The sequence below is a fragment of the Hippopotamus amphibius genome, chromosome 2 (genome assembly GCF_030028045.1).
Source record: "Hippopotamus amphibius kiboko isolate mHipAmp2 chromosome 2, mHipAmp2.hap2, whole genome shotgun sequence".
NCBI lineage: Eukaryota > Metazoa > Chordata > Mammalia > Artiodactyla > Hippopotamidae > Hippopotamus > Hippopotamus amphibius.
Genome location: NC_080187.1, coordinates 180680076 through 180692575, shown reverse-complemented (window position 1 = coordinate 180692575; position 12500 = coordinate 180680076). Strand labels below are relative to the sequence as shown.

The 12500-nt window shown below is 36.8% G+C and overlaps 1 protein-coding gene across 7 annotated transcripts in view; it reads right to left on the bottom strand.

Moving 5' to 3' along the window:
* Nucleotides 1-12500, bottom strand: part of CDIN1 (CDAN1 interacting nuclease 1) — a 208197-nt gene that overhangs the window by 135173 nt on the left and 60524 nt on the right. The gene's annotated exons all lie outside the window — the stretch shown is intronic.

Genomic DNA, 12500 nt, shown 5'->3' with positions numbered 1-12500 from the left:
CATATTCTGCGTGCGTGCGTGTGTGTGTGTGTGTGTGTGTGTGTGTATGAGAGAGAGAGAGAGGGAGAGGGAGAGAGATAGAGAGACAGTATGTCAGAATACCTGATAAAAAAGAGAATTTTAAAAACAAAATCTGCCCCATTGTCATTCTTTTGTTGACCTCATCTCCTCCAGTCCTTTTGCCTTTCATACTTCTGCTAAAGATACAGTTTTCGACCTTCCAATCAGAAAGTCAGGCCAGCAGCCTCAGACAATGAATATCACTGATGCCAGTGCTGACTCAAAGAACATACAACAGACGAATGGTTTTGTGAATGGTACAGCCTACTTCCTTCATCTCCAGAGATACAAAGATCTCTTCCCTGCTGCTGAAAATTTAACTGGAAGCAACTAAACATGCAACTTATCACTTAAAGGAATTTTCTTAAACAGGCCATACTTTTCTTTACCAAATGTTCATCAATAGTCTGAAAACTCAACAGGAACGGCTACAATGGAAATGCAGAAAATCAAGATTGAAACAAAAAATATTTTTTAAAATAAGTGAAATAGGCCATAGGACACTCTGCCCACCCAATACCTTCTAAACAAAGGTATTCTCTGACTGACCAGCATTTTTGATAATTTATGGAAGAGTGGTGACTGAAGGATGGAAGAGAACTAAAATTAGGTTCAGGTTTCAAAAAAGAATTAACCTTTATTTTGATTTCTTCACTTCAAAAAGTATTGCCCTTAATAATCAAAACCAGTTGATTTGCAAAAACAAAACAAAAGGTGTTTGTTCATAAATAAAACAGATTTGTGAAAACGTAGATCGGACTAAGGAAATTTATTTTTGATACTTATTATAGCAATGACAGGCCTCTTTCTGTGAAGAAGAGTATGTAACCAAAGAAAATTTATAAGTCCATCTGCAGAGGGCTTTACTTGGGACTGATACTAAGTAATTTTATAATTGAGATGAATGACAGACAAGGAAATGTGTCTGCTGAGTTTATGGGTAACACAGAGAGGAGAAGGGGGGGATATGGAATTATAAGAAAAGATTAGAATGTGTGGCACAAATAACACTTGAATCTAAATAAAAGGTGTCTAGTGAGACTATAACTCAACAAAAAATATACACATGTATATAGATATTTATCTATAAATATAGATAGGTATGATTAAACAAATATATAGAGAGAAGAGAGAAAACGTCTTTACAGAAGAATTCCGAATCCATCTAGATACTCCTCCCTCCACGAGGTGGAGTTTAATCTCCTGCCTCAATTTGAGTGTGGGCTAGATTTAGTGACTTACTTCTAAAGAGTAGAGTAAGGAAGCGGGGAAACAGCAACTTCACAGTGGAGAAATCTGGCGACTATTACTTTAACCAAGAGACTACGGTTAACATAACTAGTGATAAGTTACGTTGGTATCATGTACCCCTTGATACAATATTATGATAAAACCTACAACCAGTCCTATCAGCAAAAAATATCAGATAAACTCAAATGGAGAGACAGAGAATACCTGATCCACGTTCCTCAAACCCATCATGGTCACTGAAAACAAGGAAAGGCTAAATAACCGTCACACACCAAAGGAGATTTAGGAACATGATAACTAAAAGCAATGTGGGGCCCTACATAGGATTGTAAATCAGAAAAAAAAGCTATTAATTTTTAAAAAGTGGTAAAATTCAAATGAAGTCTAGAGTTTGATTAACAGTAATGTACCAATTACTTGACAATTATTTGTCTTCGTGTTGACAAATGTAAAAGAGTAATGTAAAATTACATCGTTAAGGGTAACTAAAACTGAGTGACAGGTATAGGGAGAACGCTCTGTACTACCTTTGCAGCTTTTCTGTAAATCTAAAAGAATCCCAATAAAATTTTTACTTAAAAGAGTAAAAGCTTTCTAGTGGACTTTCTGCCCCCAGAAATGACCTCATGAGAAATATAACCCTCCCATTATCACCAAAATCCCAACTCCTGTTGCTTTTGAAAGAGTACTGGCTGAAAAGAATTCCTGAAGTGTGAGGTATAATGATGAGTGATTATGGCAGAAAAAAAAAATTTACATTTCCAGAGTACATAGGTAAACCAAACATATGCTGTTTTGTTATTACAAGATAAAATAAATTAGTAACAGAATTCAAGAAATGGGAGTTCATCTTCCCACTCTAGGCAGCACTGAATTTCTCCCCATAAAGAACATCACAGAAAGTATTTCAAGAGGTTTCAGTATCTCCAAAATTACCAGAGAATCGGAATTTCAAGAGAACTTAAAGAAGATGAAGGGTAAATGAATGCCTCCATATGTTTCAAGTAATCATTGGAAAATCACTGACAACTACTGCAATAGTCACTACCATTTGAGTGGTACTACGTGCCAAGCAGCATGCTATGTACTTTACAAAACCATCCTTAAGCTGTAAAATCTTGAAAGGTAGATGTTGTTATCAATAGTATAGGATCAACCTGGGATTCCAACTCAACAAGTAGAAATATACACAAATTGTAACAGATAAGAATTAGGTAAAAAGGAGATAAACTTCCCTGATATTAAAAGAAGCTAAGCACTTGGGGTAATAGTCTAAACAATGCTATTAATTCACATTCTTTAAATAACGGAAAGAAGATGACTCTGAAATCAAAAGACCTAGGTGCCTTCCCTTGCTCACTGCTTTTGTTTATTCCTTTGGGCATTTAGACACACAATGAGGGTGAGCAGAGGAGCACGTAGGTCTGGCTGATCTGAGTTCAAGTCTCAGCTCTTGCCCTCTCTAACTGCATGACTAGGCTGGTCATTTATCCTGAGCGTTGTTTATTATTTATAAAACTGTAAAATAACATGTGCCTTATCTATGTCAAATATTTGTTGTATAGGTCAAATAAAACATATCAAAACTTTTTTAAAGAATAAAGTTCTGTTCCAATGCTTTATGCATTATCTGCAAAATCCTTAAATTTCTTCTCCGGCTTCCTAGGTGACACAGTGGTTGATAATCTGCCTGCCAATGCAGGGGACACGCGTTTGATCCCTGCCCCAGGAAGATCCCACATGCCGCGGAGCAACTAAGCCCGTGCACCACAACTACTGAGCCTGCGCTTTAGAGCCCGTGAGCCACAACTATTGAGCCCATGTGCTGCAACTACTGAAGCCCATGTGCCTAGAGCCCGTGCTCCGCAACAAGAGAAGCCACGGCAATGAGGAGCCTGCGTACCACAACGAAGAGTAGCCCCCACTCACCGCAACTAAAGAAAGCCTGCGCACAGGCAAAAAGACTGAACATAGCCAATAAAATTAAATAAATAAATTAAAAAAAAAAAAAGTTCCTTAAAAAAAAAAAATTTCTTCCCAATCCTAGAGCTGATGTGCCCCATGCTCTTGTGTTACTTACTCGACAAGTAAATGGTAGGTAAATTATCAAAAAAATATGTAATTTAAGTCAACAAATATTTATGAATGTGAGACCAGGGAATGAACCAAGACAAGGAAAACAGTCCACCAAAACTCATGCCTGTATTACTTGTATAAAATGTCTTAGGCTGGAAGACAAAAATGAAAAGTTGGAGGTTAGGTGGCTTAGTGAAGAAGATAAATCATTTACTGACCTACACAACTTAGTTTTAGCAAGAATAATTTGGTAATCCCCATTAAAATACAAAGGTTAGCTCATATACAATGACATCACAGATTGACTATGATTCCAAAGGTCAGGGCATGGGCCCTGAATGAAGCAGGAGTTATTTGCCATCAACAAAGGAGTTCTACTCAAAGTGTTCCATTTTATGTCCTTGCAAGGCAAAAGGAAGTAGCTCATATTGTCTGTACATTTTTATCTGGTTCATAAATAAATACTATTCATACTGTCCAAGAACATCACTCATCAAGCTACTCAAGCAAAAATATCTACTCTAATAAGAGCTGCTTACAAAATGAAGCAGGGAAACAAACAAACAAACACCATACAATTATCTCATTCTTAAATATATTAGCATTCTCTCATGAATTAGGAGAAAGTGGAATTCCTAAATTCTCAAACTGTGACGTAATATTGGTTTTATTGATTCTCTGCACAATTTGTGGGAGTACCCAATCATTATTTTGACAGTTTTATCATAAGGTAATAGACTTCCTTTTAGATAATTGCAGTTACCACATTCAATTTCAACCTTCCATAGGATTTTTTCCTAGATACAGCTTTACTGTCAGTCCTAGATCACATTACTTTCTTTTTATAGCTATACACACAAAGCATTTTAGGTGTTACACCTAATTATGTCAGCACAATAACAATTTAAAAGCTCATCATTAAGAACTGAAGGTTAAGTACTTATATGTTAAGACTCCTTTTTATAAAGACATATAGCACTATATGACATAAGAAAATGAATTTACACAGGCACTTAAAAGTCTGAAATTTACAGAAAAATAAGACCTCTTCTGGGGGTAAACTGGGAAATTTGATGAGTTTATGTCCAGAAAATAACATTTGTGAACTTCAGTGTTGACTTCCAAGTTTTCCAACTTATGAAAAGTATTTAGCTATACAAGTTTTATAACACAGAGTTGTGTGACGAAATACTTTTTTCCTAGGGAGGCAGTTTAGCGTAATCATTAAGAGCTTGGGCTCTAGAATCATATTGTCACTATTTACTGTTTGACCTGGGGCAAGACACTCAAGATCTCTGAGGCTTGGTTTCCTCATCTGGAAATGGGAATACTACTACTGCTTGTCTCATAAAGTTATTCTGAGGATTAAATACCCCAATATTAAGTAAAGCTCTTAGATAGTACCTGGCATATATAGTATGTACTATGTGAGTATCAGATATTATTATTATTGCTTACCTGAATTGCCCTAAGCAGGTAACAACCAAATAAAGACATGAAAAAGGATCAAAACTGAAAAGAGATCTAAGCCAGTAGATGGGGTGGCAGAAATACAATGGTAGCCAAGAGATTAGCTACTCAGGGAAAGTGGGAGTATGGGGCATTTCGACTATAGCAGAAAAAGCAAATTTGAGGTTCAGAAGTTCATGGTAGAAAGGATAAATTAAATAGGCTCAAAGGAACTCTAAATATTGAGGCAAAACTAGTATCCAAGTCTTAAAACTAAACGGGAGAAAACGACACAGGATTCAACACAAATCTGCATAAAAGGCACAATAACTGAGAACGCCCCCCTGACAAACTTTCAGTCTCCCACAGGGGTGTGTGCGTGTGGGGTGAAGGGGTGTTAGTACGGATAGGGTTGCACAATGACCAGTAGACGGCAGACGGGAGCAACTGCAAGGAGGCTAACTGCGCTCAGTGGCAATTCAACTGAGCTGTTGACCCTCCTGAAAATGTAAGCCACGATAATTCTCAATCTAATGCATTTCATCATTTGGGAGGAAAAACATTATGGAGTGATTCTCCACTCCATAATTTCCACATTCTACTTCATAATTATAGAATTATCAGAAAATGACATGGTGTCTTGATAGGCTCAGGCAAAACTTCTGTTTTCTTCCCCTCCCTTCCCCCAATTTACCTAATTAGAAGAAATATAAATGAGGAAGTATCTCTTTAATTAAAAGGGGCAACTATAAAATATACTTTGGAATCCAAATTAACCACTCCTCTTAAGAGAAACAAAAAGTGTTTCTAGTAAGTCACTGTGTTTCCAAAGGAGAAAAACAAATCAACATAGTTATGCAATAAATATTCTGGAATGACCAAAAATGTCAATAACCAATATCCCACATCAAACTAAAAAATAAGAAATATTGACCAACAAAGAGTTTTTATTATGTACTACTCTATGCAAATAAAAGTATTCTTTCAAATTCTAGGACAATTCCACTTTACTGTAAAATTTTAAAACGATTTTCCTTAAACAGAAAAAAAATTACAAGAAATCAGGACTGTTGCAGAAAATGGAGCATATAGAAGCATCCATACATATATGAACCAATTTTTACTTCTGGATCCTTCTTGCGACAGAAGGTCCAGTGAGAGGTGGTGGGGATTATTTCTGTCAAAACCAAGGAACAACCTGTCATCAGTCCTTGATTACTCTTATCTCTCAGCCGTGAATCAATCCTGAAATCCTACTGGTCCTTCCCCCTCCATCCCCAACAACCTGCTCACTGCTCAGTTTGCTCTTCTATCTGAAAATTTTCCTCACAAGTTGTAGAGGAAAACAGAAGGGGAGGAACATTAATCTGTAAAAGTTTTCTATAGTTAGAAGGATTTATAAGAAGTTCAGTAAGATATCAGCATTAATAGCCAAGGTAGATTGTTTTCTAACTTCAAGTAACCATCCTCTGCTTACACCTACGATCGTGGATTTAATGAAGAGAGAGTTCATTAAATGCTGCTGACTATACTGTATATAAAGCATAGTTGAAATCTAATTTCCAATTCTGAGCTTCTTGAGTGACAAAAGTTTTCAGTATAATCATTGTCATTAATATTTATCATGCAATGAATGTGCATTTATACTTCTTTTTCAAACTAGTGAAAATAAGTCATTTTCTCATTCCATCAGTTGTAAAAAGCAAGTCTATAAACAGATATAAGAACATGCCTACCCATCGACACAATTTTTATCAACAAAAGCTGAAGGTCCAAGGTGGACCCGAAGGGAGCAAAGATGGACCTCTGGGATGCCACCAATGTTCTGTTTCTTGATCTGCGTGAAGGTTATAGGGGTGTTCAGTTTGTGAAATTTTGAGCTGTAATCTTAGGATAGATGTGCTGGGGGGTGGGGTTGTAACCTCAATAAAAACAAAGAGGTATAAAATATATAAATCATCTAACAACAACAACAAAAAAATCCGAGGGTCCAAAATAAGCTTAAATGACTACCCCTGGAATTGTCTAGACCAGCAAGCTTCAATATATATATAATAATAATATATTATTATATAGATATGTAATATTAGGAGAGCATAGAGCTTTAAAAAAATGGAAAACATATGGTGTAGAAGCTTAAAAAGTCTTTTAATTAAGACTTTAAAAAGTGTTTTTAAATTATATAAAAGAACGAAAGCCACCCACACGCAATGTGTAAGGAAATACTGTCTGCCATTAGCTAAGCATGTAATCAATAAACAAGAGTTTTGCAAAGCACTGGAAACATTCCCCTCTACACTCAGCTAGAGAAGCTCCATGTGTTCGCTCCCTCTCAACGAGGTGCTTACTCCTGGAAAGTTCATTAACTCCTTACACTCACTTTGCCACCAGTAAGGGGGCAGAAAAATTCAAGGTGCAATGCAAATAAAAACTCAATCGTTAATGATTTGAGGGTTAAATAATTAACTTGGACAATGAAGAATTAAATGAGGGTCACAAACGGAATGCGGAGTACCTCCTCCTATTTGAAGTGCCTTGGAAAGAGCATTCCATTTATAGATGACTTAAAAATCCACACCATGCTCCTGAGGAGGAATCTCAAATTTCCAGCTTTACGGAAGCATCCTGCAAGATGTGCTCCAGAACCTCAGTTACGCAGCCCAAACTGAATTCAATTTTCTTCCTTTCCCAATTCAAAGCAACTCTTACTTCTATTATAGAGGAGATAACTCCAGTCTGAAATTTCAGATTCATCCTAGGTTCCTTTCACTTCCTCATCACCAGTATCAAGTAAATTCCCTGTGCTATAGACTTTATTTCCTCTTTCACTTCCATTGCAAACCTTAGTTCAGACCGGTATTAAATTTTCTAAGAATAATGTAATAGCTTTTAGTTCTCCCTCACTATAACCAGAACCTCCTCACTTCAATCCATTCTACACAGGGTTGCCACATTATCTTCAACCTTGGTTCTTAACTGCTGTCACAATACACAGCTCTCTGTCATGATCAATTAAAAAGTGTATTGCAAGTCATTTATAATTAATACCAAGCAAAAGTATGTGTTTTTAATAAATGAAAGTTGATTTACATATTTATATAATAATATTCTTCTTCTTAAGTGTATTCCAGTATATTTTCTTGAGTGGCAGAGTGGAAGGGGAGTGACAGAAAAGCACTGGGAATGCTAGCTACCACTAGGTCCAAATGATATCTTTCATCTCTGTTTTGTTGAAAAGCACTGCCACAAAAAACCAAAAACTCGGATCCTGGCACTCTGCTATTTAGAACCATCAATGGTTTCCCATTGCCTGCTAACTTAAATATAAACTTCTAGGTCTTCAATTCAGTAGCTCCTATATGTTTCTAACTGAATCTGTCCAACTTTAATTCCCAGCATGACTGTATATACAAGCTTCAGCTAGTGACTCTGGACTCTTCTCAAGCAGACCTCATATTTGGTTCGCACAGCTCTCTGTCTTCAATTATCTTCCCCTGCAGCTACACTCCCCCAGTCCATAAAGCCTCTCTAATTCTACAAACCAGAACACATCCTTCCACTGACTCCTTCCCGCATGTTTCTGCCTATAAAAGCACACGCAGGATGATAATTATTATGGGCATGCGTCACACACGCCACTAAGCTGAGAATGCTCTGATGGAAAGGCTGTGAATACCTGTCTCTTTCCATCTACTATAGCAACGAAGGTAGTGCCCCGAAGCACTCAAGTAGCTCTTGACAAACTGCAGAAAAATGAAGAACGTGAATTCCAAAGGAACCAATATTCCAGTATTGTTAGTAAAGGACCACCCAGATTCTAACTAGATCCAAATATGTACTGAATGCTTTTTTACAGTCTTCTATTAAACTTAGAATTTTAAAGATGAACATACTGCCCAAAGCTCTAAACCAGTTTTTGTTTTGTTTTTTAACTGAAGTTAAGGTCATTCAAAGAGCAACAACAAAAATCAGTAATTCCACTGGGGAAAACAACTTCAGTTGGGGGAGGGGTAATTACACACACATTAGGTAGAAGAGCACATCCCCTTAAGAAAAGCAAGAGAGTAAATTGGAATTTCTAAAAAACATTCATCCTCACTGCAAATTTCATTCAACTGTATTATTTATTTTAAAAGGATATTACTCTTCAAGGCAGGATATCCGAAAGCAGGGAGACTATACTGCTATCGGGAGAATATACTGCTATATGGAAGAAAGCTAAGAAAAGCTCTATAAAATCTTCAGGAAGTAAACAAAACCATCAGTTTTTAATGTGAATGGAGGTATTTTCCCAAAGGTTCTTCAGAAACTTTAATTTGCCTTATATTCAGACTCAAGCACAGTCAATATGCTCATAATTTCATTATAATGCCAGCCTCCTTATTAAAAAGAGCTCTTACATGGAAGATTTTCGTAGAAGAACTGTGAACATTTAGATAATCTTCTCCTGTTTTAGGATATTTCAATTTTCATATCTACTCCACTTAGGAAAATCTCCATAAACAGAGTTCATTCACTCATGTACACATTTGCTACTTGAGACTTAACAGAGAGCAGGACAGCCACTAAAATTGGGGAGAAGTGAACAGTTAAAAAGGAAAAAAAAAAAAAAAGATACAATCTCTAGCCTTCTTCAGCAAGTTAAGATGGGAAGGTAAGATGCCAGGAGTAGATTATAAAACATGGAATTAAAATTCAGGCTTCCTTTAGCAACTCAGTCTATAACTGGTCATTACTTTCCAATTATACTCTCTGTTGGTGCAATTAAAAACACGATACAAAACAGGAAAAACATGTATTTTGACATTTAAAGGATTTGTTCAAAATATAAGGGCTTTCACTTTTAAGAAAACAGCCCCAAATGTAGTCTACCTGCTATTCATTATTCATTAAAATGCTGTTGGTAATATCCCACGCTAGCAAGAAAGACTGCTGAATGGGGCAGAGCTCAGTCCCTCGAAATGATGGCGTGAAAGTAAAGAGCTCTTCATCTCCTGCTTTTGCTCAGGTCTGTACCATGACAGGAAAACCCGAAACCCTATTCTGACAGTATTTCCCCAACAATTATTCTAACTGCTACTTCATTCACAGTAATGCAGTAAAAGGAGATGTTGATGAGAAGCAGGAAGTCTTGGATTCGGGTACCAGCACCACACGGACTGCCATGCCCTTCACTGCCGATTCCATTTGCAACGGCTGAAGGGTCTCAGTTTCCTCACCTGTAAATTGGCCTCCTTTGCCTCAGCTGGGCTATTCGGAGGCCACAGAAAACCACAGAAATGCTTACCACTACTCTGCCTCAGAACAACCCAACTTTAGAGTCCATCAGGATTTCAGGAGGAAAAGAAAACGGCACAGTGTAAGTAAACTTCCCTAGGCTGCCTAAGTTGGAAGAAAGAAAAATGACTCAATTCAATATATTTGAACAATATGACTTTGGAATCCGGGCTCTGGGGTCACTCTGATGTAGTAATAACTATAGGACCATGGCCAAGTCACTTATCCTTTCTGGAACTCAGTCTCCATAACAACCTGTCCTATCAATATGTGAGTTTTGTTGGGAGGGTAAGCAACAGTACAACATCAAAGTATTCTAAACGACTGTAACACATGACTTAACCAGGGGCAGCAACAAAATCAGTACAAGACTGTTATCAAAGTGCCCCTCGGTTTCCTTTTTAACTACTGAGATGCTGGGCAGAATATACATGTCATACTCTAAAAATGACCCCACGAAGAACCCAACAGTACTTCTTAAGAGTAGATATTTTTAAAATATGTAACAGAAATCACCCAACGTATGTGTCCCATGCTATGAACTATACCTTTTCTACAGAAGGAAAAAACAATTTAAAACTGAGCATTGATCCAGTGGAAGTAATAGTACACACACAGTACTCTCCACTCCCAAAGGAACAGGATTTTTTGCCCCCATTCTAATTTTAAGAGGAAAAAATTAAAAATACAAACCAAGACTGACTGAGACTTGCAGCTCATTAAAACTGAGGCGATTTCCCCTATGTAGAATTCTATTGATCTCCATAGTCCACACCAGACAAAAAGTGTGGTCAGGGAGGGGGATGATGGATGCCTCTGCCAATAGCACTGAACAAACCTGTTAGCTAATTGCTACCAAAGACAATTATCCCCGCATTGTTTCATAATGGAAACACATTACAAAACTCTAATATACACACAGGGAAATTTGATGATTTGACTGCGGAGCCATGTGCATTGAATTTCATTGCCAAAGGCCAGCCAGGTCGCTGTTGTGAAGGCGAAGAAAGTGTCAGAATATAAGCCACAGTATCTTAAAGCTCTTTACTTTAAGGGGGGAAGAAAAGGAAGAAAGGAAGGAGGAGGGATGAGAAAGACAAAGAAAAGAAAGGAAGATAACCTGGCATCATCAGCAAACTGAATGAATTCTACAATCTGGCAATAATTTTAGCGTTTTCTGTTACTTTTGAAAATGATAAACCTCTAATAATGGTTGGTCATTAATCATAAAAAGATTTTAAAAATCATTTTCTGTCCAGAAGAATATTTCACGGGCTTTTTCGACTGGCAGTCAGCCTACTGGCAAGTATGGAGTTAAAAAGGTGGCTTCACAATAGCCTAGTATGATGATTAAAAATAACATCAAATATCTGTCACGATTTTACTTAAAGGAAAAAAAAAAATCTGACTCTGTAACAACTCACAGTAAAACAGCCATTAACCCAACCAATTATAAAAGAAAAAGCCTCGAAATACAGTTATTTGATTATACATAATCATAGTGTAATTCAAGCATACAATATTTACATTTGCCTCCTTTCCAAGAAGCCACATTCTTCAAATACCCTTTCCTTGATATGTTTCTAAATATGCTCATGTCCTTCTCCAGTGTATTCATGCAAGACATTTAATCCTAGCATTGGAATTGTAGGAATTCTGATATACAGTATACATCAAAATTATACTCCGTACTATTTAACTCTATGGTGTAAAATGGTACAAAATAAAAAGAAGAATGTACCGAAGATGTGCCAGTGTTATAAAGATAAATTAACGGCTACAAAATTTATGATCAACCTATTAACTTCATAATTCACAAGTCAATGAATTCTGTTTTACTGTGTGGGCTACTGCTCTATATAGGCTGGTCTACCTGCTTCCGACGATGCTGACTACTATTTTGACAAGACCTGGATAGCAGTAGGTCCAAAGCAATCAGAAGGTTGACTTTGACAAATGGCGGTGCCGCGGCGAAGTTGAAAATAACACACATCCACTTTAATCTCTTTCTTGATTAAATCGAAACCATACCATTCTGACATCATGTGATTTGCTCATGAAGCATCACTGCAGGTTACTTTAGAGGCTACATCTATTGAAATGATATTGAATTTTTAGGCGAAGTACTTAATTCATTCAAATGAAACCTTCACAAGGTACCTGGGCCACCAGTCACGGATAACTGCAGATTCAAAGAAAAATCAAAGGAGAAGTCCCTGACAAAAAATAAAAAAATAAAAATCCAACATGCACTACTGAATGATATTTTAGTAGGTATTATCTTCTACTTTCAAAGAGGGAAGATTATATGCATAAAGCATATTCCAAAGCTCTTTACCTATTCTACCACAGCTAAGTTCCAAAGGTAAACATTACACTAGGTAATA